Genomic DNA, 24,404 nt, shown 5'->3' on the forward strand with positions numbered 1-24,404 from the left:
TACCCTGTGAGTTGGACAATATCTAGTTATTTTTGCCATATAATTAAAAAAAAAAACACAAAAAACAAACCAAACATGTCATTTATTAGGAAAAAAGCCCTCTTGAATATGAGAAATTTGTGTTCCTAAAACATTTAGGTATCTTGTGTTCCTAAAACACTTAGGTATCTTTGAAAACCCAACACTAGGACTACTTCAGTCTGAAGAAAAAATAAGCTAAGGCAGCTTTGCCTTGCTGTCCAACTCCCATTTTTTAAATCTGCTGTGCTATGGTACATATGCCATACCCACATCAAAATACAGATTTTCAGTAAATCGTCTCTTTAACTGAAGATACATGCAATCGTAATTACCTGCAAGAATAAGTGACAACCTTGGCTGCAGCTTGGAAACAGGCATTAATTAGCACTTCTCTAAAGCCTTATAAAATGAATCTGTAATCACAAATAGAAGAAAACTTGGATATATTTGAATATGTGGTCACCAGTAGTTGAGCATTTCTCCAGCTCCTTTACAGTTTAGTGGTGAAACATCAGCAGATGAATACAGAAATATATAGTGGGAAATGGTGGCAAGCAGAGTTTTCAATGGTTGTACTTTGAACTAGACTTTGACAGAAAATATACCGCTGCCCCACTGGGTGGCCCCTATGCTATACTTTTAATATTTTTTCTGTCTTCAAATATAATTTCTTCTAAGCAATATTTTCTTTAATTTATATGATTAGCCAAAGCAGAAGCTGGAAAGAAAATATTTTTTAACTTCCTTTCTGATGAATAATAAATGTCACATAGGAATTAGAAAGTAGGATGTAGTCGCATGTGCCATCTGCTGCATATGGGAACAGAAGAAAGATATTAGACTTTAAATTAGGGGTTGCTTCATAGAAACTCAAAGATGAAAGGAAAACCACACCGATCATTTGGAAAGTAATACCAGTCTCTATCATTCATTAGAAATCTATCAGTGCTTAGAAAATTTCACAATATAACAAGATACCTTTGAGAACCCTCTAAGGAATATCTATAAAGCGTAATTTAAATAGAAATTAATGTCATTAAACACATAGAGTCTTCTGATTATTTACTTTCGTTTCTTTTCAGTTTCTTCTAGGTGCCTAAGGCCTGTGATAACAGGATACGTGGAGACATTTCTGAAGTAAGATATGAAAGCATGCATGCTGCATTCCCATAGCAACTGACTATTTGCAACAGCAAGGAGAGCTACAAATTTACATAAAAATTCACTTACTTAAAAAAAAAAATAATCCACATTTTACGTTGTGAGTGGAAGCTGTTAGTGTGCCCATCACCCTGTGTGTAAAAGACTTCATGCCATTCATCTGCTCCAAATTCAGATCATTTATGTAATGAAAGTTAGTTCTAGCCATTCCAGCTGCCCATTTGATCTTAGCTGTAACTAAAGAGTTCGATGTTGAGCCAGCAATAAGTAACACAAATTAGGCTTGTCTACAAGGTGACACATTCAGGAGATGTGACAAGGAAGGAGGTGGCTGGCAACGATGGTGTCCTCCAGGATGTGAGAAGGTGGGATGCTGCAGGTGGCCCTGGCACTCTGGGAACTGCTCTGCGTTCAGCACCTTCCCTATCCCTCTTGCTACAAATGTCAGTGTATTTACAGTGATACCAAGGTGAGCTCTTTATCTGATATGAAACAGCCCAGATATTTCAGGTTATGTTTCTGGCTTTTCCTTTTTATTATATAAAAATAAAAGAAATATCAGATTCTGGTTTGTTATCTTCTGGTGTATCATTTATTGGTCAAATGCTACAGATTTTTAAATAATTGTCATATATTGTGTTTATTTAATATCTGATGTTAACATTTATAATACCTATAAGCAAAACAGAAGTGGGATAAATGGGAAGGTAAGCAGGACAAGGGTACAATCATTTTGAAAAAGTATTAGAAATCAGCTTCAGAACAGTTGGTCATACACAATAAATGTTTGTTGAAAAAGAATTTTACAAGATAGTGTTTTGATATTTAGTTTTGCCTGTAATTCTATAGGGCCCTGGAAGTGACAACCTGGGCAAGATATCTTTGTTGCAGAGCTTTATAACTTTAATTCAAAGTTTCTTATAAAGTATATTATAAACAGAGGTGAGGATGACAAAAGCAGAATATTGATGACAAATGGTGGCTTAAATTGGACAAAATTGGGCAAAAGTGTCTAATGAATTTAGCACTTGGTTATACACACTCTGTTTGTAGTGGGCTGGTTTATCCTGCAACCTACAGAAAATACCAGACAGAAAGAGATGCGAACAGAGGAAAAAACATTAGGAATAGTGTACTATCCCTGAAAAAAACCTGCCGATGCTATACATTTGAACTTTTAAATTTCCTCTGTTTTTTTATTTCTATTTCTGTGATTTTTCTCTTTTTTTTATCCTAGTTTCTGTTGTGACTTAAAATAGCTGACAAATATGGAATAGCAATATTATGCCTTTCAAATTTCTAATTGTATTAGCACCTTTTTCCATAATTTTTTAAAATTATTATATACACAATACTCTGCAGGCATACCTTTATATGCCTGCAAAGGTAAACATATGCATCCTAAATTATAATTGTAGCTGATAGGGATGCATCCAAGAAAATTTTTACATTACTTTGCCTGGGTATAGATAACAGCATAGCCACAGAAGTCTAAGGTTCAACATGGGATGCCAAACTTGCTGGGATCCTTGTTAATTATGCAGTTGACTACTCCAATGTTACCTAACCCAAATAAAACAGACCTTTTCCAATGGGAATACTTACTTGGTCAGGCAAAGTGAAGTATTCATTCTCTGTAGCACCTAAACTTTACCAGACATTTGCATGGCTGTAACAAATTAAATTTTGGATTTGAGTGGATTTTCTTTTACAGTTTAAACATATGACCAAAATTAAAACTTTCTTATGCTAGTTTAACAGAGAAATACAAGAGCAAACCATGAAAAACAACTCCAGTTTTATTCTAAATCAACCTCCACATAGCTGTTTCCAAAAGAAAGTCACTAGGATTTCTGCTGTTTGCCCTTGCAGGATCAGTAAGGGTCACTGTCGTACTTAGCTCCTGGGTGAACTAATTCTAAAATAAGCCTCAACACTCAGGTAATGCACAGATGACATGGGACAACTTTAAGCTGTAAAACAACTCCAGAAAACTCTCATGTTCAGACTTTCCATTCTGCCCATGTTCCTCTCTGAGGCCAAACGTGGGTATAGTTCCGGAGATAATTTGCTTCAGAAATCCCTCCCTGAAAACAGCATGGATGAAAGGATGAAACTGCACCTGGCTGTGCTCTTTTCAACATGCCAGCACTAAGATGCTCTTTCAGCAGGTCTTCCACCTGCAGTTATCCAACACCCTCTTTAGTGGCACTACCAGCCACACCACACAACCTTAGAATCCCATTGTAATGTACCAGCCTCCAAGCTACCTGAAGAATGGTTTCACAAACAACAAAACCCTCCAGATTTTAAGGCTAAAAGGGCATCACACACAGCTCAGGGGGAACTGGACCAAGAAATATAACACGTGGGATTAACCTGCTGGCTTTAGAGTGGCTCACCCTGGAAAGTAGGGACATAAGCCACTCAGTCAATTTGCCCATGGAGTAAGAGGCCACAATTTGAGGAAGAAGCTTTTATCACTGTAGCTGTAATATGTCTACCAGTATTTCCCCTTGTATTGACATCTACTACCATGAAATGGACCTAAGCTTTACTACAGATTAAAAATCTATGTCTGAAAATTTCATCTGTGAGCTTTATTACTCTCCTCATGCCAATTAGAAGACTGAAATATTGCAAGAATATCAGCCTCTGTTCCCTGCACTTTTTTCCAGTAAATATTGACTTAGTCTATTGATACTGAGCGCAAGTAAAAAAAAAAAAAAATTCCCACAGCTTCAGAATGAGTATTCTGGTTGGGAAATCATGTCCCACCTGCTCCAATAAGAGGAAGCATGAATGTGTAGGAAACAGGACTTTAAGGATCACCACAAACTGCTGTTGGAGCCTCTCAGCAGCTACAGAAGATAAGTACCTCAAACATCACCACATTCCCTTGTTCAGCTTGCTTTCCCCAACACAATCACAGAAAATAAACATAGCGTATTGAAAGGTCTAGCTTGCCTTCTCCTGCAGGGAGGATGAGAGAGCCCAACGTGCATGGTCTGGGAGTATAGAGACCTTACATGCATGTGCTGGCAGGGAGCAGCCCTCTGACCAGCTGACAGCAAATCCAGCGCTCTTCACCAGTGCTGAGAATAGGTAGGGTGAGAGAAATGCTGACTGAAGAACACGCCTTTACAATGAGTTTCTTGAGTTTACACATTACAAAATCTGTTTCCAGAGCCTGACAGAAACAAAGACAACTGGAGAGATGGAAGTCTGACAGAATTATACCCGCGTTCTGTGAAAAGCTATGAAAAAAGTTTGGAAATTCACACATAGTTAATTAAACATTACTTGTATTTTCTGAAGCTATAGCAGTCTTAAAATCTTAGTCATGTCTTGTTATGTAATCTTTTTTTGTTAGCTGGTGAGCCAGCCTCCAGTTTTTTGTTTACTGTAAGTTATTCTCCAGAAAATAACATCTAAAAGAATAGTAGAATGGCACAGCTTCATTTTGGGCTAAAGTCTTTTCCCTAAAACAAACAATAAGAAAGAGAAATAAGTCGACGAGTGCCTTTCAAGCACTCACCTGTACAGCACTGTGTGTGTAACTGGCAGGGGTAAGACAAAGCATATTCTACCAGGAAAAAAAGAATTTTATAACTCAGCAAGCTGTCCTCATGTTCTGTGGCTGTTCACTGCACACACATTCCTCACAGAGCTCCTTGTGTTCACCAGACAGTGGGCTACACAAGGAGAGAAAATAAGTTGTATTGAAATACACCATGTACAGCAGGCTCCACATGTAGTTTTCACAAGAGTCTCCAGCTTCTGCTGGCATGGCTGTGATTTTAACAAGATAGGTCAGTCCAGTTCAAAAGCTGGAACACATAATGGCAATCCTTTACAGTAAATATGTGGGAAAAATGAACTATAATGAAATACAAATATTTTTGAGCAACTGTTAAATGTTGGGGTTGGGCCAAATGGACAGTTGGCCTGAGGCACCAGATTTTTCATAGGCACACGTATTGTTTACTGAGCACTTAGTCCATCTATCTGTTACCTTCAATCACTCATGGGTGCCTTCATTCTCCCTCCAGGACGGCTGAACCGAGACGTCTCGCCACAGCCTGGCAGCAGGAAGCCTTGATGTAGCCTCGAAGATGAGGGAAGGCAGCTGCATATGAATGAATGCATGAAACTAGAGAGCGATGCAGACAGAAGCGTAGTCTGCATGTTACCATCTTGTGGGTTTCTGTTGTTTTCCCTTAGTCAAATAACAGTCTGTCCTCTGCATGTGGGAGAATGTGGTCCCAAACAGAAGCCTTGGATATAGAAGGGCAAGGTGGCAAAAGGGTTTATTCTCAATACATATTGACAACTCTGATGTTATTTTCTTCCTTCTTTCCTTCTGTTCATTTGCTTCTAGACTTCTGTTTCATGCTTTCTGACTTCCCTCAGAATGGCTTTCTTACAATTTCCATCTACTTTTTTAAAAATTTCATTTAATTGTACTAGTACTTTAAAATGAAGCAGCATGTATCTTGCAGGGATGTCATAAGTTCAAGAATTAATTGTATTTGCTGATCGACTCAGTCTTTTGATGGCAGCAATGTTGTTCAGAGAAACAAACTAAAAAACTATAGTTCTGGATCTCGTCTAGGCAGGGAAGTTTGTTACACATTTTGATATTGTGTCCCTTACGGCAATATTCTACATGGAAAAGACTGGCAAACATTAAATCAAGCTCTTAATAAGCCTCCAACCAAACAACCAATTTACAATCACTCACTATCATACAAATGACCCATTCTGACCTTCTGCAGCTTTGTTTTCAAGTGAAAACAGTCCTCAGTTCAAGCATGCAGTATGGGTGCCTCCCCATCCAGTTAGGCATTCCCTGAGGAAAAAAAAAACAAAACCAAAAACAAACCAGAAACACAACACAAAAGCAAAAACAAACCCAAAAACTTCATAAAAACCCCACACATGTGTTCCTATATTTTAACTACCCAATACTACCTAGAAACTACTCTCCTATTATTCAGTTCAACTTTAAACACACAATCATGTGCAAAGAATCTGCAAGAAGCAATTTTATAAGCCAGGTGTTTTCTGGGATCCCCCAAAATCACTGTATAGATAAAATCATGAGAGGACAACTGGGATCCAAAGCAAACCTGTGTGTGGTCTATGTCATATCACAAATAATTATTTGGCTAGTCTTATCAAAGGTGGAGGCAAATAATTGCCAGCGGTTACTATCCTGGTTTTGGACTCTTATATGCAGAGTTTCTTTATTGTTTTTGTTATTTAATACTAACAAAAAGTTCAATAAGTAAACTCTAATGATCAGTCAAGACCACTGATTGCTTTGATTATTTGCAGACTTCCACTTATGGTCTATTAAATACCTGTTTCTTCGATAGTGTAAAACTGCGTTTTGGATGCAAGCAGTGAAGGCAATCCCAAATTTCAGAGACAGAAGCAACTCAGAAGGGTTCACTAGCCTTACTATAGGCTAAATACATTATGAAGCAACATTTGGAATCTGGGCTGCACATACGGCTTGTGTGATTCCTTTGCAACATATAATAGAATGCTGGAAATGGCTTGTGGATGTGAACCTCAATGACTATTGTGTAAGATTTAGTAATCTCATCTCATATATCTCAGGATTTACTACCTTGTATATCTGTCTAGAGGAATAAACTGCCAGATACAAGACAAAATTTTAGAGGAGCAACAGTTGTGATGCAACGATTATGATACATGATTGTCCCCCCTTCCTCCCTAAATTTCTCCAGTTTACTCATTTTCACTCCAGACATTGTTTTTTTTTAAATACAGAAAACCTCAGCGTGGCTTTCCTTTTCTAATAAAAAACTTCTTCATGGAGTAAAAGAATTAAAATTATATCACAAATTAAACTGATTTTGATCTCTTTACCAAGGGAAATGACCTTGTGGAAGATCGTTGGCATATTATTATGACAAACTTTTTTGGTTATGGTCTGTTGAATATTTGCCCTAGTTCCTGTCTCATAAAGGCTGAGTTCTATCACAAGTCCTCGCACAATGAACATCTTAAATGTCATTCTTGTATTACCTTGCCATAATTCACTACTTACATTTTATTTTGGTTTGTCCATGGTATATGCATTTGCTATCCACATCAGCCATATTTATTGGATGCTTTTTTTACAAAGCACTGTTTTACTCTTATTTATTAAATTAAACCATGCAACACGGTAAGGGTGTGAACATGAAGTTGTTTTCATTTACTGGCTCCCAATTAAGCATGCAGCTGCTGCACTTGATAATAATAGCCATCTAGGAAGCCTCTGAAAAAGCAAAAGCAAGGAGAGAAGTAGACAGAAAGATCCTTACTGCAGCAGTCCTCATGGATGACCTGTTTTAAGAAATTATTGGGAGCTGGCATTGATCTATTGCAGAATAGAAAGCCGACTGGCTAATGAAGGTGTCAGTAGGAGTACATGCAAGACAAAGTTTGATCTTCATTGTTTTGACACAAGGTGCAGTAGCAATGAGCCTTACGTTAAAACTACGCCTCTCAACGGCTATATCGTATTTTCTTAGAAGTATTGAATAAGGTGAGGAAATAGATGAAGGGCAAAATGAAAATAATACTATTTTGAAGCAATATTGGTGTGAATACAATGGGGTAGCAATTGAATTAGCTGTGAGTCCCTGCTGAGTTGGATGAAATAGCTGTTAAAGCTAATTCACATTGTAACACATAATGGTATTATCGATTTACTTGATACATGGTTAATGAGTGTAATTTTTCAGGCTCTTTGAATACAGTAAATCCTGTTTACTCTTTTAGTGCAAACCTGCCTGCTGTCTATAATTTGACTTTCCTTTTATTGTCTCCTCATTGTTCATTCAAATAAGCCTACTCACATTCCTTTACTGGTAGGACTTGATAACATATTCTGTGGGAGCACCTGCGTGACCTTTTTATTACATCTTTGTTATCCTTTGTGACAGTCTAGTGGGAAATTCAAGAGAAACTAACAGCTGAATGGCAGGGGAGCGTTAACCCCTTCAGGGACTGCGTTTCATGAAAACTTCATGACACCACATCATGGAAAAACAAAGAATGGGTCAGGGTCAACCAGAAAGGTCATTATGATGTTTGAAAACCCTGAAACTGTAAAGAAGCAGCTGTGACAGAATGGATGAAACTCAACACTAAAGCAGAAAAAGGAATCAAGAAAGCCTTTAAAATTTTGATATTGCACAGAATATGCTACAAAGGCAGAGGGTCTTTGGAAGGGCATTAACTACCTTGTGGTCATTCTCGTGGTGAGCAGGGAGTCAAGATCTTCCTGACACAAAAAGGACTGAGGGTAAATTTGTCGTTTTGCCCAAATTTATTCTCAGGGATTTTAGCCTCTGTGTGATTAGGAGGGAAATTATTAGTGGGTTTCAAATTCTATTTTAGTGTGCATGTATTTCCCTGTCATTCAATTACCATCCCGATTTCCTAGGTCATACATTTTTCAAAAACAGTGAGGTGAATATTCACTGTGCATTTATTTGTTTCTTTATGGTGCTAATATTTGGTTATTCTATCCCATACACAAAAAGCAATACTTAAGAATTCTATTATAGTTTAAACACATTCTAAAAATGTGGGAATAAGGTGTCTTTTTTCCTTTAGGCCACTCTGCTTTCTGTGTCCTCACGTTAATTTAGCCCTGGAAACTGCCATGAGCTCTGGGCATGGGAGATCATGGGATCTCCTTTTTACTTGCTTCCCACATTCATCGTGCATAGGGATAAAGAGTATTAGAAACTAGACTTCTTAGAATAATTCTGGGTTGTATCCAAAGACATGAAAATATTTTGTGTTGCAGACATCTCATCTTCTTCCAAATGCCTGCCTTGGTCTGGCACATTGCCAGAGTTGCTGCCCTTTCTCAGTGGTGGTGCCCTTCACTGCAGCAGACACACATAATTTCTTGACAGTCTGATTCTGCAAAATCCTCCCAAAAGGAAGAAAAATAAAATACTCAGGATGCTTTACATCCTTTCCTCCAACCCCTCCAAAATATTTGTGACGTCTAACGGTTCAGTAACGCTCCATCCTCCCAGCAATCACACCTTGGGCTGAATTACCTGTTGGCCTTTTCTCAAAGGTTCTGTTTTTATGAAATTCTAAATAAAAGTAATAGAATAATAGAAATAGTCTTAAAATTTTACTCCTGCTATCCATTCATAGTCAACCTAGCTTTTAAAGAAATTGATAAAATGAGTTTGCTACCAGTACAGAATTTTACAGAATAGATTAAAAATGGTTAAAAATTAGAATCCTTTTCAGTACTTTCAAAATCCCTACTTGAATATTCCATTAAATTTTCATGCGTGCAACCCATCCTCCCCTATCCAGTCAGGTCATACTAACAGTTTTAATTACACTTCATGAACACTGAGCAGCTACATGAATACATTTTTTGCTGATGTCTTAATTCCATGCATATTTTCTACCAAATATACATTTACAGAGGAAGTATCGTAACAAGTTCTCTGTTTCCACATATCTGAAAACCAAAGGTCATACAGCTTATTGACTGAACTGCTTTTTCTTTCTGAACTTCTGCAATACCATCCAAATTCAATCTCAATATCAATTTACGATAATCATAAACCATGGCAGTAATACTGAGGAGAAAAACATGATCTTTTCATATTTATCTACTGTAAGGAGTACCTTATTCTTGGAAAAGAACTACTGAAGACCTGAGGTTCAATGTTTATGAAAATCACCAGGATTTTCAGGCAGATATTGTGAGCACCTGGATTTAACCATTTCCTTTCTCTTGAAAACATTACATACTCAGGAGTCAGTCTTTCTTTTTCCTAATTTTAACATGTTTATGTAACAAGAAAACAGTAAAAACAGTGTCTAAGTACAAATCTCCTAACTGAAGGGACTAAATGCTACATCAATCAATAAAGAGATTTAACCTTCCCAGAGGTCCCCTGTAGATTTTTTGTTCTGCTTGGACTTGTTTTCTGTCCATGTCCCTCTCATCTACCACATTCCTACAGGCAAAGACTTTTACAAATGTATCATCAACCATGAAGCTATTTTCCAAAGGTATTAGTCAACTGAAATAAAAAGAAATTAACTTCTGATAAGTTTAAGCCAACACTCTTCCTCTGGAGTTGTGATTCTAAAATTTTTGTACATACAACCGCTGTCATAAGCTGTCATCTTTGACTCTACTTACAAGTGCACAAATAGAACTAGACTTATTTATAATGGTTATTTCTCTTAAAAAACGGTTATGCCCTGGGCTTACTTTGATAGTAATTAAAGGTTAGAAAAAAATGTGTTTGATATCTGCTACTATTTGTCCAAACAGTTGAAAAAGATTAATGACAAAATAAATGAGACTAGAGAAATAATCTTGGAGTTCTTCATTGCAAGTAACCTTCCATGACAGTACTTACAGTTATCTATGCAGATGAGAAGGTAATAAGCACTTATTAATTTTTTGCTTATGTTGGAAGATGTCTTAATTTTCTGGTAGCGGTAAGCTGTATTTTTCAAAAGAAATCCTTTTCTCATTAAAAGACTAAGCACCAAGATATTGCTTAGTTTCAACATACTTGCTTTTAAATAAGGTTCTCTTTTTTCCCCTTTTCCTTTTTCCATTTTTTTTTTCTTTTTCCATGAAAATTAAGGCATGAGAAGCCAGGAAAAAAAACAACCACCCAAACCCACAAAAAAAGAAACCAACTATTACATTAGAAACTCAAAGTCATTAAGGAGAAACAAGTCAAAAAGACCTACTTTTCTACAAGGTTTTCCATTTGCATCTCTGAAGAAGCTACAAGAGGAGCGCACGCAGCCCCAACCCATAAGTGAAGGACACAAAACTGCCTTGTGCACTGTTCAAGCCAGGGAGGCCACAGCCCCCAGAAGCATAGGCTCCTGGTGCGCTCTGTGGTGGAGCAGAACAGGGCGCAGGCAGGTGATTGACAGCACTGTGAGGGGCCATGGAGGACACGCACTGAATGACAGGTGTTACCTCCTTGTGCAGGTTTGTGCTGCCAGGTGTCCTGTTTTCAGCTGGGATAGAGTTAATTTTCTTCATAGTAGCTGGTGCAGCGCTGTGTTTTGGATGTGGTGTGAGAACAGTGTTGATGGCACAGTGAGGGTTTGGTTGTTCCTGGGTAGTGTTTATACTCAGTCAAGGACTCTTCAGTTTTCTAGGCCCTGCCATCAAGAGGGCTGGAGGGGCACAGGAAATTAGGAGGGGGCACAGCCAGGACAGGTGACCCAAACTGTCCAAAGGGATATTCCATATGACGTCATGCTTGGTATATAAACTGGGGGAAGAAGAAGGAAGAGGGGGGACATCTGGCATGATGGCATTTGTCTTCCCGAGTAACTTTTATGCGTGATGGAGCCCTGTTCTGGGGATGGCTGAACCTGCCTGCCCGTGGGAAGTAGTGGATAAATCCTTTGTTTTGCTTAGCTTGTGTGCACAGCTTTTGCTTCACCTATTAAATTGTTCTTATCTCAACCCTTGGGTTTTACATTCCTTTCTGATTCTCCTCCCCATCCCTCTGGGTGAGGAGTGAGCGAGCAGCTGCATGGGGCTTGGTTGCCAGCCGCGGTCAAACCGTAACACCAGGGCAGGAAGGCTCAACACAGGCCGAGGACCCACATCACCTCCCCCACTGTGCTCCACAGCACGTCCAGGACTTGCAGTTGAGCCCGGGCTTGCACCCAGATGTGTTGGATGTGAGACAAATCTGGGCTCAGGCATATGACTTATGTTAAAAGACAATTTTTGTATATTTTATATATACATACACCCACCCCCCCACACACACACCCCACACAACCCCTCTTCCTTAGGTACTTTTATCATGATTATCATAAAGGTAATATGGACATTAAAAATGCAAGCATCCAAAATAGTTTCACACAGGTACAGCCATTCCATAAGAAACACGTTCATATAAGATGTGATACCTATCCCTGACTCTACCAAATAAGTTGTCCAAGATTTTTAGAGAAAAAAAAAGACTGTTTCAAAACAACAGGTATTTAAATTCTTCCAAGCTTGACAATGTCTGGCTTGCTCGATAATTATAATTTACCAGGCATAAGGCCAGAGGGTAATTTTTCCCTGATGTTCCATGATACAAATGAGCAGTGAAGTCAGAAAATACACCGATTTTCTCTATTAAAAAAATGAAAATCGTAGTTACCTGCTAGGAATCATCCCTTTGATGTAATTTATGGATATAAATAAGTACCATATCTGTGATCACTACATAAGAAACAAGAAAGGCTAGTACCAACGGAAAACTATTAGTAATTTATTTTTAAAATCGATTTGTACTTCAAATTAACAGAATAGTTAAAAAATAAAAAAAATTAAAAAAAATAAAATAAAAATAGAACCCAAAACGAATTAAAAATCCAAGACCACTTCTACTAAAATTTTGCTGGCTCCAAAGTGAAGTGAAAGCAGCCAACAGGAAAAAAAATTTAAAAAACCAATGGAAACATGTTCATGCAAATACAAAAAAGAAAATGGAATACATGAGATATTGAAGATAAAATCCCCTTGACTTATAGCTAAATAGCTAACATAGTTTAAATATAATAGGAGTAAGAGAAATTCTAAAATGATAGATCTATTTGTGATTGGAGAAGGTTGCATGTTAACAGAAAAGGCAGAAGAATTGAAACATTTTTTCTCACATGCTTCAGAAGTAGCATGTTCAAATATGCATATCAAATGAAGGGAGAAGATTGTTTTAGCCCATCCATAATTAAGGAGAAACAAAACCTGGTAGCATGAGCAGTCATGATGAATAAGGATCTTAAATAGTTTACAGTGAGGACTCATAACATAAATAGCTAAGAACATACTTTCCACCTGAAGCAGGTTAATACTTTGTTAAATAATGTATATGAGAAGCAAATTGATTTCACTGGGTTATGATACAGATTGCTTTCATCTTTTAACAATATAACGAATGTTTGAAATTTACCTCATTGTTACCAGGAGTAAGTACAAAGGATTCATAATATCATAAATATTTTTCTCCAAATTAAATTACTATATGCACTTAGTGGTGACTCACGTCACCAAATCATCTGAGAAATGTGGAACCTAGGCATCCATCTCAGCTAACTGTCCAGATCCTTCACAGGTCAGTAAAGAGAAATAGCTGCTTAGAGAGAAGTAATTCATCATACCATCAAGCAGGTGTCTAACCTCCCATTGATAGCTGTTTAGGTTTTGACTGAGTATCTTTGAACGTGAGAACATGTTGATTTATGTGGATTAAAATAACTCCTTAGGCATCCTTGAAAGTAAGGGACTTCTTTAAATAGGGATGTTTATTACTAGAAATTCTACTATTCAGGGCTAACATGAAGAACAGAAAAACACGCACAGAATTATTCACAATGAATTATTCAGATTCTCCTTTTTAATAACAATGCTTGAATGAAGGCAACTTTTAGCAAGAAATACTCCTTAAAAGTGAGAAGTTTAAAAGCCATTCTAAATTTTCTTACCCTAGCTAATGTGAAAACAAATTAGAGCTATAAAGTGCAGAGCAATTGACCTTCTTAGATATTATATACATCACTTATAAAGCTAATTGCATTTTAATTGGGTTTCACTAAATGGACAGTTTTGCAATGAGATATTAGGTTTTAAACATTTTTGGGTTTAATGGGTGTTAATTTTACTGGTGATTTGCTTCAGCGTAGAAGTATCATGACTGAATTAATTCTTCCTGAAGCTATTACATGTTTTAAGGCCATAAATGTTGACAAGTACTATAGATAAGAGAAAAAAACAATGGGGAAGTTTAGATCAAAAAGAGAAAAATAGCTGAATAAAATTTTTAAGCTGTAATGGTTCTTCAAATGTCCTAGAAAAGGCATTTTGAGCTGCAGATGTTTTTTATATTTTGAAGAAAATTTGAGGAAGGTTTGACCTCTTTCTCTACATATAGTCTCAATACAACACTGGATTAAACTTGAATATTTGAGACAGAAATCTTTCTTCCCCCCCTCCCCAGGTTTACTTCCCATTATGTGATAGCCTCTTAAGTAGTCTAGTGACATATCTTCCTCTAAAACTGAGGATATGTATTTCTAGCCAGATACAGATTTAATATCATTCTTTTGAAAGCATTCTTCTGGCTTTTATTCACTTGCTAGTCCTACCTACCTGCAATTTCTTCTCTTTATCAGCTGTTAGCTGGACTCCATGCATATGCTTTACAAAATCTCCTTGTTTCCCTTTTCCTGGGAGCCCTGACGCCTGCCTTCCAGGGAGGGACACCTGTTGCCCAGTCTCTGATCACAACAGCTGGAGTCAGATAAAGTGCAATGGTAGAGTACCCTAGGGTATAACACAGAGAGCCTGCCTGGAGAACCGCTTCCTCTCAGGGTAAGTATTGTTGAAATTCTTCCCTAAATGTTTCATGTCAAAGCTCAGCTGCAGCATCTTTCAGGACGAATCCCAAAACTCTGTTTCATTCATAATTTTTGTTTGCCTAATTGTGCATGGTTTGGCTGCATGTGGGAGTCTGTAACGCTACTTGCTGCTACTGTGTCATTCAGTTGAGGCATGTTGAGCTTTTGTAATATATTATCTTGTCTCATCTGGAGATGACACACTGAAGGGCTCCTAATGATAATGAAGTTAACTTAGAAGTTACCATTCATCCTTATTGTAGCAATTTGACATGCTCCTCTAGCACGGGAAAGGTTAACCTTATAGAATAGTGGTTATGGAATGACACAATGCTGTAATCAGATAAATCATACTTTGGAATATATATATATTAATGAATATGCTTTTCTGTGCATATGTGAGTAAAACAATAGCCATAAAAAGTCATACATTATTGTGACCATAATCTAAAATTATTGTCTCCCATCTTGACATAATCTATGGATTTCATTACCCCGTTGTTTATTCTTTCTTTATTAATGGAAAATAATTTAATAGACTAATAAAGTAATATTACTTCCTGATAGGCTTGTTGGTGAGAACAGCTATATTAAAGATTTTGAGGGCCATATAGTATATCCAGATACAAATATATGTACTTAAAATGGATGTTTGCCTGGTATACTTGAAGTGTTAAACAAACTTCAGGCCATTATCTTTTGGCATGATCAAAAGATACCCTTCACCACAAATGTTGCGGTACGCAATGCTTCCAACAGTTTCATTCTAGATATAACAGCTATTTTGAATTCTACTTCATTTAAAAGTATTCAAGGAATGTTATACAAAATAAAAATATATAGACACATATTCTTTCCTAATGCATCTTACTCTGAATAAAACCTCTGAAACTATTATTAAAGAGGTCAAAATCACTTTATTTATTTTTTTTTTTTTGTGGGGTGGAGAGGGAAGAGGGTCTATTTTAGTTTTTGTATTTATGGATCAACTCTTAGTTTTTCACCTACATTATTTTTCTACGTAAACAAGCATATATTATACCAATGTTACTGTGGGGAAGCTGTTCTTATTCCAGAAATATGTATAATTTGTGGATCTGGATGGTTCAAATTAGTGATATTAGTAATGAAAAAATCTTTGAAATGAACCTATGCCAAATAAAACATCTGGTAAGTCAGAGTAGCAACAATCATAGTCTGAATCACAAAGGGAAATTTTAACTAAAATGTAGAAGTGTTCAGTTATAATATGACTAAGGAGGGTAGCCTACATACCAACCTAAAAGACCATTGAAAAGTGCGTGCTCATTTAGGCAACTTATTCAGCTCATATAAAAATCAAAGATCAACATCTCCAGATGTGAAGCTTATGTACAAGCATAGTTGTATGAAAAAGTGAGCCTTGGAAATGGGTCTGCATTAGAGAACTCCTTATTTATGCTTCCTGTAAGCAAAAGCAAAGACTAAATGGCTGACATTCCAGCAATGCTTAACCACCTTTTAACTTGCTTAGCTGAAACCAGTCCTAATGTACTTATCTGTGTAAAGAAAATCCAGACACTTAACACTCGGACAACTGGCTGAACAGGCAGTATGTACTAATTACTTTGAAAATCAGATGGCACTGTGAAAGTTCAGAGGATATACTTTTTTTTCCTGCTAGATCAGTGAACTAAGCTGAGCTGTTCTCATGGAGGAGGGGGAATTATTTTCATTATTCCAGGCAGATGACTTGACTCATTATTTTGTGTTTTAAAAAGTGGTCCCAAGCAGAGTATTGGCTTCCAGATAACTTCTGCTGGAACATCTGGACTATGGATCAGCACAAAGAACTATACAAAACATTAAAACTACTGAATCACATGTTCCTTGAGGTATACATGGACCAGGACACAAGACTGTACTTAGAAATCCTCAACAAAACACCTTTAATCTAGAGCTTTTTTATTAAAATACCTTCAGTTCACGCACAAGGACTCCAACACAGAACAAGCCATTGACTTCAGGGGAGCTGCCAATAAATACAAGAACATGTCTGGGAAAAGCAGTCTACAGACCTTGGGGCCCAAGCACCATCCAGAGGGAGAACTCAAAGGGTGATGACATTAGATTTATGGAGAGCCTTCAGTTGGACATAAGTGTGCTGAAACTTCCTTGGATTTTTTTGTAGAGAATTCTTTTCACTGCTCATATCTCCATGTTAACAAGCCTAGCCTTTCTCTACTTATCACCTTGTATTTGTAATTCAAGGGCAATTATCTTTTGTTAATTTTAAAGCTCTTTTAGAAAAAGACAGAACTTTATTTTTCTTCCGCTTAATTTGTTCAGCTCAGAATTACGTGCAGATACAGACAAATTGTGGCTTGCAGCAAATTAAGAGTCAGTAACTCACTTAAAAATAGAGCATGGTAGAAACATACCAGTAACCACAAGAAGTCATGGGACTTTGGCTGGAAAGATTAAGAAAAGTCTTTTACTTTTAAACTTTCTGTAATACCTCGGTTGTATAAATATTTAAATTTTCAACTGATTTTATTATGGGCAGATCCTCATCTGGTATAAATCAGTGTGGCTTCTTTGAATTTGAAAGAGCTGTGGTGATTTACTCCAAGTAACTCCATGTTTGTCCCATAATGTTTTTTAAATCATTCTTTTAGAGAGCCCTTCAGATTCACCAGCTCTTTTCAAATACATGGGAAGCTGCATTCTGCCTGTCTTTAAGCTATTTTACCCATAGACAAATCTGTGCTGTCAAAACAGGCTTTTAGAAGTTGAACAAAATCCAAAAAACCCAAGCTACATATACAGTAAAAGTTGGCACCCGTTTATCTATAAATTCTTAACCACAAGAACAACAGTAAAATCTTCTACAGATCTGAATTTCTGGGCTATCTTGTTTAGCTCAAGGGCAGTTGCTAATGTAGACGATCTCACACCTCAGATGCCAAGGATATAAAGACATCACATTTATGCTTTATATTTATTTGTTATGACACTGCCCTGAAGAAAACTAACATTACTGTTAAAAAGAGTAATACACATCATACAGTGAATGGTAGCTTGATCTGTCATGACAGAAGGTACAAAACATGTGAAAAGTCTGTTATCTTCAAATTTGGCTCCTTGATCCTTTAGTAAAAAATGTGTTCCATTTGTGGCAAGTGTAATTAAAACCTGATTAATGCACGACATAACCAAACATCCTAAATCCTGTGAATAATTTGCATAGCATTCTGTAGTCTGTTGCTGTATTCATTCTATTTACTACACGTGGAAAATTCAGCCTTATCTTCAGATGTACAACTCAGATGCACCATGAAAGGATCTGATAAGTAAAAGACTTTTCAAAGGGAAGAGCTAGAAGAAATCAGGGTAATCATGACTGTTCTTCAGAAAGTAACCTCAGCAAAGGATGAACTTCAGGGCAGGATTCAGGACAAGGCTCTGCAGTGATACCAAAGTTCTGGTTGCGTAGCGGGATGAGCTAGATTGCAATCTTCGATACGTATGACCCATCAGGTCCAAATGAAAGCTGAAGTACTTCACAATAACTACTGCATGAAATCACAGATCTTCATGTGCTTTGTGGAGTGCGATATGCACAGATTTTTCTCTAAACTTGCTATTCCAAAGCAAACAGCTATGCTAAACAAACCATCAGAACCCCAAGGGTTAAAGTTATGTCAACACCTCTCTGTAATTTTTCTGGGGACTACAGTTCAATTAGGAAAAACTTACCCCAGCCTAAAACCTAGTTCAAAGATAAATCAAAGCTTACCTAATTTAGTAGAAAAACTGTCTGACAATTTTTCATGGACAGGATTGAAGGGAGAACTTATGAAATTAATGATGTTTCAGGATCTATTTTGCATATACTGGGTAATGAAGATATTAAAAAAACCAAAACACCCCAAAAGCCCCCACATGTAATTTCAATGCAACCTTTCCTCTAGTCATTTGAGGTATGTCTACTCACTGCTTTGTAGATGGACATTGCCTATGAAGTATTATTCCAAAAGCTGTGTGAGTGCACTGGTGTGGGTTTAAAAAACAAGCTAATACATTCTGCTTTGACCACAGAGGTAAAATTACACCCTTTTCTGCCATAACCCATTTAAAGATGCCTTTTGTGCAAACAAACATCAAGAAGATCTCTGTCAGTCCTCGGGCTAGTATCCTTGGGCTAGTATCTCTACTCGTATGATCGTTTTGAGTGGAAGAGGCAGATAGAGATGAGTGGAGAGTAGAACTTGGTGTCCCTTGTGTTTTGGTATGTGATGAGGGGCAGATCTGTTTCGCTTTACAAGGGGTGAAAACACTGGTTCTGTGAAAAGCAACACTGAGTCAGAAAAAATAAGGTGTTCAGATAAAGGCAAAGGGAATGAGAAGAAGCCAGGCACAGCAATGCACCTCCTTCTTCCCTGTTACCTCTGCAATGCACAATATCTTCACTGTGCAGCCCCCTTTTCTTTTTTGGAAGACTGAGTCTGACTCCCTCTGCATTCTTGTCATGCTATAAGCGTGTGTGTGTGGAGGGGGGCTGGGGATATTTTTTTAAGTGTGGAATTTGTGCAGGGCTGACAGCAAGATTAATAGAGGAGCCCGTAAGGATTCCTGCTGAGTACTCTATTAAGCTCATAAGCATTGAAATAAGAAAAAATTGCACAATTGACTGTAATGGCTTCTGAACAGCTGTTCTGGTGGGCCATGTCCAAACTCCGCTTTTGAAATAATTTCTAAAGTTGGTTCCCCTGTACAAGTAAATTCTTCCAGTTTTCACTATAAACCATGTAAATATAACACATTAATTCAATACTTGGGGTTTCATTTTCCTTCTTTATGTGCAAAGTGACTTTCCACCTTTACATATACTCTGCTCATGTTTGTATTAATTCTAGTCTCCCTTTTTCTACTGTACCTCATGCCTCTTCCCTTATTCATGCCCAGTTAGTCTCATTTTCCTTCCTAGCCTACATCTTACATCACTTCCAGAGTATTTCTTTTCCATCAGCTTTATTGTTCTTTTTTTCACTGTTCTTTCCTGATTTACAGCAGATCCCATTACTCCCTCCCAACTTTGCCCTTACTCCATTTCTGCCTTCAACTTAATCTCCTGTTCATGAGCCCATAAGCTCTAATTTATCTTCCACTCTAGTGCTTGCTTAGCTAAAATTTAAGAATTTTTTTCTCCCCCACTCCAGTATTACAGAGCATGGGAGTTCTGGGACCCTTAAAAAAGCAGCTGGTCCCATTTTGTAAGGAAATCATGCACAGATGCTGGGAATCATCCAGGGCTGGTGGGTTTCCAGCCCCCAAAAGTCACAGAAATTCACATGTATGTTTGTTGCTGGGGAAGGTTTTAGATTTTTTCCCTTCCCCTGGGAGAGTGGGGGTTGAAGTAGGTTGGTACTGATAAAGAGAAGGATTGGGGATGACAGTAGGATGGGACAGGTTCCCTTCCCATGATAGAGTAGCACTATCTGAACTTTGGGAACTAGTTACCAATTATCATTGGTCTTTTATGCTTAACAGACTGCTATGTCTGAAGATTAGCATTCAAGATGTCCCCTCTGTAGCTCTATCACCAAATTGTGTCTGTGACTGGCCTTGTTAACAACAGACAGGCAGACAAGCAAAATGAAAATAGTCTGTAAGAATCAAAGGAACAATATAATGCTAGGTTTACTTCTAAAAAGACATTACAGGATAATCTTGAAAGGCGGATGACTATGTATCCACCTATATACCTTGAAAAGTCAATGAGCGTGACTAGGCTAACCTTGCTGTATGAACAGACCACCAAAGTTGGAAGTGTTAAATTCACAATGTAGCTTCTAGATCTGAAGTTAGAGGTTAAGCCTTTCTTTTGGTAAGGGAAATCCTGGACAGGGTGATGTAAGACTTTTAAATATAACTCTTGGTTTGCTGGATGTATTAGAAGTAGATTTTTTTACCTGATTTATAAAATGTGAGATCTAACCATGTGTGGGAGTGCAGAACTGCGGAGCAAATGATGATTCGAGCTTCTGATCTCAAATCTGTTGCCCAGAATGTTGGGTGATGACCTAAACCCACGGTCATCTTCATTCTAATGTATAACTTATCTGAAAGGTTTGGTCAGAGCTTGCAGTTTTCTGGAAGACACTACGAGTAGGCACTTTTAGCTGTGTAGTATTGATCGACTCACCTGATATATTGAGGTCATGATGTAGCAATGTGTTGGCGGAAGAATTCAAAATTTCAGCAGTCCCATCTTGTCTGAAACAGAAATCCTGGCCCCTGTTAAAGGATTGCCTGGTAAGAAACTCTCCTGACAGATGAGTAAAAATGTTCAGTGGTGTGCGCTGTTAATGTTTTCAAAATTTACAGTTATGGAATGTTGGTCATAGGACAGTGTATTACTTGATCTCTTGTTTGTGATTAAGGAAATATCACAGATTTTTATTGGCTGTTAAATGTACAATTTACTTTATGGAAAGCTAAAATTCTTTCAACAGACCTGCTACAAAAAGCAAAATATGACAAAAGAGGATCTAGTATGTCCTAGCTTTGAGGACAGACCTAGATTTGAAATTAGATCTGGTCAGCTTCTTTGTCAAAGAGGATTTTAGCCAGCACGGGACTCCTAGGATGGGAACAAATGCCCAGGCATCTGTGAGTGAGAAATTACTTCCATTCACACAGGAAAATAAACAGCCAAACGGCTGAAGGTATGAGAAAGGTTTGAAGGTCAAACTGGAAGGTTATCCTGATGAAGTAGATCTCTGAGCCATTTTCCTATTGTGCTGATTGGTTTAAAACCAGGGAAGGCTCAAAGGATGTGCTTCAGCCAAGTGGTACCACTGCACTTGCCTTCAGATCTTCAGGGATCTAACACTGGAGGACTTTTAAATAATTCTGGGGAATACTTTGCTCTGGGATTTGGGAAGACACTAGATAGGCAAAGGTTTTGATGAACCTGTTTCAATACCTCTTGACAGAGGCTTGTAAGTACTTATTGTATAGACCCATGGTGGCTATGCAATTCAGTGAAAAAGTCTGAAACTTGGGAAATAAAGGATGGCAGAGTTGAATGATATGGACAAATGATATTAGTGATGTTTTGAACAAAAGTGCTCAGAATATCAGACTCTACTAATGTGTGAAAATCAAATGCAGTGTTAAGGTTTCATGTGTCCCATCAATGGCTGAAGTGATACTACCTAAATATCCTCATTTTAAATAGGTAAAGTCCTGAGAACTTACTTTTCTTCCTTTTATGAACTGCTTCAGTTTTAATATTTTCTGTTTTGGTATTTTCTATGTGCTGACCATAGTATCGTTCCAAGACTGATTCATGGGACTAAACTGTGCTGGAGGCATACACATACTGATCATTACCAACTTAAGATAGGAAAAATTCAAGAGTTTCTCACAGTGGTGAGTGTCACAGGTATAACAAGTAAGTGGGTATTTTGGATAACATTGGATAACATACATTGGATATTTTAAGATAACATTTGGGTTTTATTGTAGAGGGAAGGAAAATTAAAACATGTAGATCAAGTGCATTGTTACTTCCATTGACTAAGAGGCAAAATCTTTCCTAGATTTTTCTTGGTTTTCAATTACTGCAGCCTGCTTGTCTAGAAGTTACAAGCAATACTGGTCTTTAAAAAGGATAATATAAAATCCATTCATAATGGCAAACATACTAATTCAAAGCCAGTCTTCACCAAACCCTTGTTCCTCAAGCAGATGGACTCCAACAGAAGTTTGGAAGCATTAGGCATCTTTGTCTGTATTTCCTAAGGAAGGTCTAGTGCAAGAACAGGAAAAAACTACCTAGTTGCAAGCAGGATGTATAAGTTTTAATATATAATTTTCTTGGGTGTATTTTTAATGTTATACCTCATGAAAACAACAAAACACATGAGATTAACATCTGCCTGACCCTTTGAAGATGGGAAGAGCTCTTGACTTTAGCTTTACACAGTCCAGGCGGAAGGAAGGAATGAAAAAATTGGATATATATTGCTCAAAAGGCAGTTCCATGAAAAAAGGCTTAATACCTCACCTAAAGAGACTGAAGGGCAATGCTGCCTGATTCAAAGAAGAGTGTAGTGTTTTGCTTCCTATGGAATGATTAAGAAAGTGATTTTGCATTAAAGTAGCAGAAGGTGAGACCAATTAGCACATAAATTGCAGAAAGAAAATTTAGAAAAGAAACAATTTACTGACATTGTCTTTTACCCAACCTCTGACATCCTTTTTCCTCTGTATTGATGAAAAATGAAACCTCAATTGTCTGACACTTTTTCTTGTAAAACAACTTTCTTGTAAAATTCTCAGTGAAAGCTCTTCTAAATTGATAAAATGCAACTGTTAAGGTATTCATGCTGTGATACAGACACTGAGCTTCAAAAATGTTATTGCATGCTGCCCTATTTTATGTGAGTGTTTGGTCTTCTAACATTAGAATGTTTTATTAAATGTGAATTTTTGCTTGCATTACAAAATGTAACACGAATTCATATGCACAATAGTAAAATCTGAAGTGAAGTACGATTGCCAGTAGGTTAGTGAATTCTGTAATGTCTCGGGTTTCGTATTCCCTCCACTCCATTCTTTTCTTTTTCCTATGGCTGAGTGTACAATTGCAATTTACACTCTAAACAGAAGCACACAGAAGAAATAAATCTATACTTACACATCAAAACCAGACTGTGTGATAGCACTAATAAATATTTTTGGTATCACATACCAAAAATTTAGCCCTTCGGTGTGGAGAGGCATTTCTCAAACTATTCTTGGGATTTCTGCGGTTGAGTATCAAGAAAGCAGTATTTCAAACCCTGTATTTCCTTTTCAAAGCCACACATATATACTCATCTCACCTATTAATTCCTCAGTGTTAGACATGACGGATTAATTCATGTGAGAAAATTAAAACGAAAGCTGTCAACAATGGTGACACCCCTCTGTCCCCCTTCCCCCTAAAGAAACAGGAGGAACCAGGCAACGAGTTGCAAATTTGCAAGAGTTCATTTCAGTGACTAAATTTATTTGCTTTAATCCCACCAGGTTCAAGTGTTTAACAAAGGCTTTCCTCCTGAGCAGAGGTACCCTGGAAATTGCCCATTTCCTGGGGTAGCAGTGAGATTCAGGGCTACTTGAATCCTCTGAGGCAGAGCCCTCAGACAGGTCTGTGTGCGACCGCCAGCAGTGGTGTGGCAGTGTTTTTCTTAGCAGCTGGGGAAGTTCAGAAGTTATAATGGAAAAATTTTCATTGACTTACCAATTATATCTGAATATGATTGGAGTGCTGCTTTGATGTTGCCAACATTGTATATGAAAGTATCTAAGTTTTCCAGATGTTTCCTCAATAAAGCAAAGCATTTTGGCTTCCAGTGACTAAATCTTCCCTATATATTCAAAGCTCCTTTTCAACCACAAAAAGAAATCCTAGATGAATTATACCAATAAAATTACAGTTAGACAACTCTGTTATCTGTGTCCAAGCCGGGCTGGAGTTCACAGTACTGAATAATCTAAGTCTGTTAAGTTCAGACCTTTTCCTGGATGGGATATAAACTCAAACCTGTCCCCTTTGTACCTGTTGGAAATTCAGATATGTTCATCCCTTGGTGGCTTCTCACATCAGTCTTCAGCTGAGGGGAAGGTAGAGTGTTTTTCCTCCAGTACGATTTCAGGCCCTCAGTCAACATCACAGCATAGATATTTCCAAAGGATTTATTATTGTATTAAGTTAAATTTTAAGCTTAAAATAAAGAGGT

Source organism: Falco rusticolus, chromosome 1 (assembly GCF_015220075.1).
Source record: "Falco rusticolus isolate bFalRus1 chromosome 1, bFalRus1.pri, whole genome shotgun sequence".
Lineage (NCBI taxonomy): Eukaryota > Metazoa > Chordata > Aves > Falconiformes > Falconidae > Falco > Falco rusticolus.